The sequence below is a fragment of the Columba livia genome, chromosome 1, assembly GCF_036013475.1.
Source record: "Columba livia isolate bColLiv1 breed racing homer chromosome 1, bColLiv1.pat.W.v2, whole genome shotgun sequence".
NCBI lineage: Eukaryota > Metazoa > Chordata > Aves > Columbiformes > Columbidae > Columba > Columba livia.
In genome coordinates this window covers 67842247-67850317 of record NC_088602.1, presented here as the reverse complement: position 1 = coordinate 67850317, position 8071 = coordinate 67842247, and positions in this window count along the sequence as shown.

Here is an 8071-nt window from a genome sequence, read left to right as displayed (position 1 = left end):
CTTTCCAGCGTTCCCTGCTACTTATTTATTTTTCCATCATCACGATTAGCTTCATACATTATAGAACAGGAAGACAACAAGGGTGGGGGGTAGGTGAGCTGCAACTATGAGGTTTGGCATAATTACCAAATCACAAAAGTATTTTTATTGGCAGCTAACATGGTGTTTTTAATTACTGTGTCAGAGAGTACGATGGGTGAGTTTTAACCAAATATTAATAAGTGTGTATATGAACTCCATATAAATGATAGCCATCCGGAGAACATTAGGGTTCCAACATAATGCCCTTGGTTAGTCAGGAAATGCTGAAATTAACCCTGTCCCTTGTGCATATGGTATAATATTCCTGCCTTTAATTACACAATCACATACTGTTTCTCAAATAATACAATCTGTTGGTATTTACCCCCTTTACAGTCTAGGATACTCACTGGTGATTGTGGAGGTAAATTCAATAATCATGAGTTACTTGGCTAGGTACCCCTCCCAAACCCTGTCTGCTTCTCTGCAGGGGAGTCCTGCTCCACAAGAGCTTAGAGGGGGGCAATATTCTTGAGCCACTTTCTTGCAACTTTTAGAAGCTGGAGGAATTGAGGGGTGCCTCAGAGCTGGACTTCTTCCAACAAACCTAACCATGTGTTCAGCAGCGACTAATAAACTCTACAAGGAATGAGCCAAAGGCTCCTGTGGAGGCCTTAATTCAGCCCATGTGCATCTTCAGAACTCTCTCCGTTATGCAGCTAAATTAGCTACACTCTTTTGTGCGAGACGGCCTCTCTTGGAGACAACCCTTCAGGTCAGATAGTGGGCATAATGGCTGTTGAAGATCCAAGGTGTTTCTGAGGGTTTCCTTAGAAGCTTCAGGAAGCCTTTCTGGTGTCAGTAGAAATCGCTTGAGTACTCATAAATTCTTCACTCAAACTCACACCTTTGGCAACAGTCTGTAGCTTGATCCATTTGCTTTAACTGGATACCACCTTCTCCTCCTCACAGCAAAACTGAGAGCCAGTTTCCTTCTGAAACGGTATGGACAGGTTGCTTGCTCCCTCTGAAATGTGTACATAGCTGAAAATATGATGTGTGATAAGTAGCTGCTGCAGACCAGGGAAACGTGTTGAGAGTGCTGGGGAGGCACTTCTGTATGGATATTACCTAAAAGCACAGTCTAACTAATGTTTTTCTGATTTTGTTAAAGAACAATGTGCAGGAGAATGGGTTTGTAAGAACTCAGGGAAGACAGGCCAGATAAGGAGACTCACACCAGGGCATTCTTCCAGATAGCTTTTGTCTAGAAAATCCTTGGTGACGACGCAGGGATTTTCATGATCAGAGCTGAGTAAAAGATTGTAAAGCCAAAACACTGTAATAAAAATATTCCATGAAATTGCTCAAAGAACTTTGTTCTTCACAATCCTATAGGCTTGTGAGGTTTTTATTTTTAATTGTCTGGTGTCTGGCTGGCTTAATAACCTGTGATCATATTGGAAGAAAAGAAGAAAAGAGATTTTTGCTTTTTTTTTTTTTTTTTTTCAAGTAATGTGTTTGGAAAAGTGATGGTAAAAGGAACAGGTAGATAAGAAGCATTTTCTGATTACTTTCAATCTGACAATCATCTGCTTGTCCAGTGCAAACATGATGAGGACCATGGCTGCCCACGAAGGAGGGAGTGAGAAAACGAGGGGATGGAGGTAAGAAAGGAGAGAGAGAAAGGAGGGTGAGCGTCCCTCTGTGATGCCCTCTGCCAGCCCGCTGTGCAGCTGTTGGGGATTTCTGGAGGATGCACTGACACAAAGTGGTAAAGGCAGCTGCAGACAAAAACAGTCAGAAAAGAATTTGCCCTGGGTTTATACTTGTTACTCATTAGGGTGGCTGCTGCAAGTTTCACTGGAGCTGACCTGCATTAAATATGTGGCTGTTTCTTGACATTTATGTTTGTGAGGTAAAGCAATGTTCTCCTTTGAGGAAATGCAAAATAAAGCCTGCTCTATTTCTCTGCAGGGTGCCTACCTGCTGCAACTGAGACTGTACTCTACAGAATGCTAGCAAACTTCTGGCAGGACAACCTTAAGTAGTGTCTGTATTGCTGTGTCCCCATTCTTGCAAAATTCTCTCTGCAAAGTATGTTGTACTTATTATCTTTTAAAAAGTCATGTTGAACCCCAAATGTTTTCCTCTGGCTTTCGTGTTCCTATCTGTACTTCTGGTGGTATGATTTCCAGGCAGTGAAGACTGGATAAAGTATGTTCACATGAAATTCTGCTGTGTTAACTTACAGTAAGTCTGGACTGATGCTGCTGAAGTTGGTGGAGACACTGAAATTGAAAACAGAAGTTGGTCATCTATAATCAAAAGTGACAGAAGGGGTGAAGAATCACAAGCATTTACAGTACCACTTTTCTCTCCACATCTCTTACATTACCAGTTTAAACTGGTCTGTCTTCCCAGTCCATAATATGGCTCATCTACCCAGAAGACACACTGACAATAGGGATCAGGAGAGCCTATATTAGACATCTCCAAACACTGCACCTGATTTTTTGCTACATCTCTAAGTGCCCAGAGGGGCCTCAAAGAGTGCTGCAAGGCTCAACATTTTACTGTGAGGATAAGGGACGGGCCTGGAGCAGAAGTTACCCCATGTTATCTTCCATAGATCTGTCCCTTATCTGTTCCTAAAAATTGCCAAGTATACATTTTGTATAAACTAGTTACCCTAGATAAAGGGGTGCCTTTCACACTGGGAGGCAGCCGCTCTGACCTGGGCTGCAGCAAGGGGATGGTCTCAGCAGTGGTACTGCACATTTGGCACAGCCTTCCCCCTCACCTTGTGCCTGGGTGCCCAAGGAGACGTTCTCTGAAACGACCTGCACATGATTCAGGTTTTAAACCAGTTAAGAAAAGACCTTAAATTAATGCATCTTTAAGATGGAAACACATTTTAAACAGAATGAGACCCAGAAAGATAATGAAAAACGTTCCCCCCTCCCTTTCTATACCACATCAGATTGACTTATCCTCTCTTATGTGGCTTTACTTTGAAACAGATCACTCTCATTGCAACACGTTTAATGCTGCCAGCCACCACATGGTTATTTGGCAGCTATTTAAAGCTCAGATCATATTACTCTGTCACAGTGCTGGGCACCCGTGTTGCAAATGGTATACAACTGATCTAAAGAGAAATCAGCTTCAGGTTTTGTTCTCTGAAATTAAATGTGACGGCAGGGTCTCTATGATCCTTTTTGTTTTTTACTCCCCTTTTCTCCCTTTTTTTTTTTTTTTCTTATCCTTTCCCATATGCATTATTACTTTTTGGAACAGCATTTTGCTAGCACCACAGGGGAAATTCAGTTAGGTTGTCAGCCTGATACAGCGTATTATCAGATGCGTTAGCTTTTCCTCCTTCTTACATTTGCTTAAGAGCTTATAAACCACAGAGAATAAAAAGTGCTAAATAGAATGAAATGACCTGTCAAGGATAGATATAGTATTTGTGAATGACTTAAAAAAATTCCACCAGCTTCAAGCACTTCAGTCTCACTGACTATCTGTGCTATCTCAAAATTTGGTCTCTTTCTTTTTTCCTCCAAGTAAAGTGCCTTGATGGTCATTGATCTTTGATGATTGCTTCTTGAAAAGGACTAATTTTGTCTTACCATATTCAGTCCAGAATGAGATTTTGAAGCAGGAGAGGATGCCATTATGAGATTCGAAATAGATTTGAATCCTGCTCTTAGTATAATGAGCCTAATCTTGAATTTTACAAAACATTGAACAAAGTCAAGACAAGCGGCTCCCAAGAAGAATTAACCAATAAATACTTTACACTGCAGGGAATTTAATTATTTTATTAATGGAGAATAGGAGAATTTTCCATAGGAAATAAAATGACTGATCTCATACCCACGTCATTGTTAACCCTGATAGATGTATTAAATTGGAGAGCTGGGTGATCAGCTTGCATTTAACCTCTCTCAGGAAATAGAGGATAGTGCTTACCCAGAAGCTCCAGTATATATTGATTAGGAAACTGAAGTTTTGTACGTAATCCTTCTTTCACTCCTTCTTTAAAGTCCTGTCTGTGTCATTTGTCATCATCCCTCTCCCACCAATTCCGTCAGAACCTCTTCAGGGTTTAAAACTTTGGCCTGAACTTTAAATAGCAACTTTCCAGTCAAAGCAATATGAACAGCATATTCCTGTATGTTCCAGAACTGGCACTAAGGTTATAAGGTAACTTGTTTCTTTGGCATGTACATCACACAATCCAGTACAAGAGCACCTTTTCAGCCCTCCAGAGGGGCACGCTTTAGGGAGGGAATTGTTAAAGCTCCCTTGGAATATCGCATGTTTCAAGGCACTGGTGTGCTACTGCCAGTCACAGACCAGCCCTGGACATGCCTGGTAATGAAGTGAGCCTGCACAGCTATGTGATCTGCCCCAGGACCCACACTGCAGTCCAGACATGGGAGAATACAGCATAAAATGCAGCCTTCAGAGATGTCAATGTAGCAATGTAGTGTGAACACACGAACTAGCTCCAGAAAGTTAGCTTGAGTACTGGTCTCTGCCAGCTGATGGTCGGTACACTGTTAGTGTGCGAGATAGAGTTGATCAAAGGAGGAGGAGGAACTAACCAGGACTATGCTCTCTGCCTTACCCGGTGTGCCAGTACTGTGGTCCCATCACTATAGCTCCAAGCGCTTGTTTTGTTCCTGAAGTTGCACAATACACCACCTGTGTCTGAAGAAATGAGCCTGGTAGGATTCAGAAAAGAACATGGTATGTGTAGGTTGTGGCTTTTCAGCTGGCTTCATGCAGAACTGTATAGAAGCTCTGCAGAGCTGCATAGTCCCATGGAAGACATTTCTGTTAGACTACTAACTCTGTTTCTACACAGAATGCAGTCTACAGGAGGTAATTCTTCTCATCACTCTCAGAAAAAAAAACCAAACAAACTCTAACCTGATAAAAAACCCCAATTCCTATCAGCTTAGGTTTTCTAGCCCTAATGAAAACCTAGTAGTATGTTACTGTACAAACAGTCCCATAGAAATCAGTGTCACAAGGCAGTGATGTACGTACTTGAAGACAGAATGGGGACAGCTGGTTCTAGTATGTGAGACCCTCTTATAACTCTAACCTGTGATTCACCCCGTAGGAAAATATTTGGATAACCTTTCTGCAGTTAGAAGCATTACTTCATAATTCAGATGTATGGGAATATTAAGTAATTATATTCCAATTATTAATTGCTATAAAAAGGCATGTCTGACATTTTTTTTTTCTCTGCAGAAAAGAACCCCAACAAATTCTATGCATATTTCAATGTCAGTGAAATACCCTTCAAATTGCCCTTGGTAATTTGTGCCCATATCTCTGCTGCTCCAGTGACATAAGCACACCCCTTGAAGACTCCGCATGAATCAGTTATAGGCTTTTTAATAAGGAGCTTCTGCACTCCGAGAGGGAGGAAATTCATGAACTAGAGGCACCAAAGTATTATAGAAGCTCCAGTTAGAAGCTAATGCCCTACATCTGCGTATCTGAAGCTCTTTTGATCAGTCATATGTTTGGGTTATTAGCTCATATCCTTATTCCAGCACAAACACACTGCCTATTCAGTTATCGCCTGTATGTCTAGACATAGGGGTACCTTTAGATGCCAGAGTGCCTAAAAACTGCTCAATAACAGAAAAAGATGGGGCCCTGAGAGAGGGATTTAACTAAAAGCATTTGGCCCATGCCAGCTTTTCCATACACCCGGGTTCCACTGATGAAGAATGCTGGAGGCCTGGCTTTAAGTGGGAAAAAGGGCATTTTTACTACATGAGCTTCTGAACTACCTGTTCTTCCAGCATAAGATAAACAGTTGGCAAAAACAAGCTCTCACCTCATGAGACAGGGATGCCCAACAACTTCTTCCTCTGTGAATGAAGAACTGCAATCTACATCATGTTTATCGAGATTTGTATTTGCTGTTTAGCCACAGAGGCAGCAGAGGTAATGTCCATATCAACCCTGTGCATGCCATAACCCATATGTTATCCGCAGGCTGGAAATCCCACCAGCCGATGCCGACATCTGTCAGCCCGCCGCTGCTCACTTTCACCTGGCGACTCATAAAAGCGGGCTGGAGGAAGTCGAGGACGAAATTTTTGGAGAGGGGTGTGCATGGGCCAGGGCTGTGTTGCTGTGTCGGGGTGCGCCCCGCACCAGGGGCCGGGCCGGGCTGCGGGAGAACCGCGGGGTTTGCAGCAGAGCCGAGCGGGAGCTGCGGGCGGGGAGTCAGGGGCTGCAAAGCGACCGGCGGCCACCGGGGGGCTTCATTTCACCTAGAAAAGGAGCTCAGCCGGGAGCTGCTTCCCGAGAAAGCGGCTTGTTAGCGCTAATGAGAGCCTGGCTTGCCTCCTCCCGCCGGCGAGCATTCGCTGTTAGCTCAGGTTTTAGCCATTTAAAGATATCTCAGCCTCCGTTTTTATTTCGCAGATTTCAAGTCTGTCGGCCTTCACAGAGTTGAGGCTAATACACTTAAGCACGTTTTACTCTTCACACGAGCCTCGTGTTACCTTGATAACAACAAAGGCTGTTTCTGGAGCAGGACAGCCCCAAATGTTGTGCTAAAAGCTCCTTACAGCCTACCAGACTCCTGTTCCTGCAGTGCTGCTCTACTTTTTGCTATAAACGGGTGTTTCAGTAATTTCTTGATTAAATAATTAGCTGTGAGAGTAATACATATTAATAACGATAATACATGGGGTTTTTTAAACACTTATATTCATTCATAAGATCTGAAAGTGCTTTTTAAATGAGGTCAGCACAATTAACCCTATCGAACCACTGCTGTGAAGAATTTCCAGATGTGCTCATAACTGATGCTCTCACTGTGCCTCACCGGGCAAATGGTCTCATTTCTAACACCCTCAAGCCAAGGCTGGAACCACAACCAAAACAGCAGGAAGCCCCCATATTAGATAAGGTTATTGATCACAGAAGCTGCTGCTGTCTTGAAAGGAGGAAGAAAACAGCCTAGAAGCATTTGCAAACTGCCCTGCTGTGGTTAAAATGGTTGGGGATCACTGAAGAGCTGAAATGAGGAGAAACAGCAGTTGGCAAAAACTGGAAGAGGTAGTAGTGAGAAGGAGAGTAAAGTTTCTTAAGTAACATGTAGCTTAGAGAGCTGTCACAGTTTTTGAGATTGGTTCCTGCCCCTCCTGAGAGAAAAATATTCCCAGTGATCTGGAAGAACAAGGTGGCAAAAGCCCCGAAAGGAGGCCTCCAATTTTAGAAATTTCTCTCCTCTCCATAATCCCTCCGCTTTTGTAACATCTTCTACGTATGACATACAAACTCTGTAACTGACAAATCCTCTGTTTGCATTAGATTTAAGTGGCTTCCCTCCCATTGCTCCTCACTGTTAAAAATACATTACAGAAATTACTATCCTGTCTAGGAAAATGTGTGATGACTCTGGTGTCTGTCGCTTATTTCTAAAACATTTTGGCACTTTTCCTGCCAGGTTGTCTTTCTCTTTCAGCTGTGAGGTGGGAGAAGGGAAAGTGCGGGGTTAGGGTAAGATCTTTCAGTTTCCCTGGTTATAGCATGTATTCATTGCAACCCCCGTGCCAGGCATGATGGGATCTAAATGCTGAGCAGGAGCAGTGAAATGCTCAGGAGGAAAGGAAAATAGAAAGCACAGAAAAGCCACAGTTCAGACTGCTGACAGAATGGCTGTATCGAATCAGACCAAAGGTACAGGCCCAGGATCTTTTCTTCCTACAGTGGCCAATATTTACAGAAAGATACTCAGCAAACAGCAAGTGTAACATGACCTTTCCTGTCAAGTGACCTTTCAGCTTCTGCAAAGGGGACAAATTCACCGTTGCTTTCATCTCCTTGCCACATGGGCTAAATTTGGCCCTCTGCATCCAAACAACACTTCAATATCCTTCTCTCCTTTCACCAGCAGGCCTTTGGCTGATACTCCAGTGCTGCTTCTCAGGGGCTGCTCCCATGGGGTGTTTCTGAGCAGTAATCATGCTGCAGAAATCCGTTTTGCCTCTGATAAGAG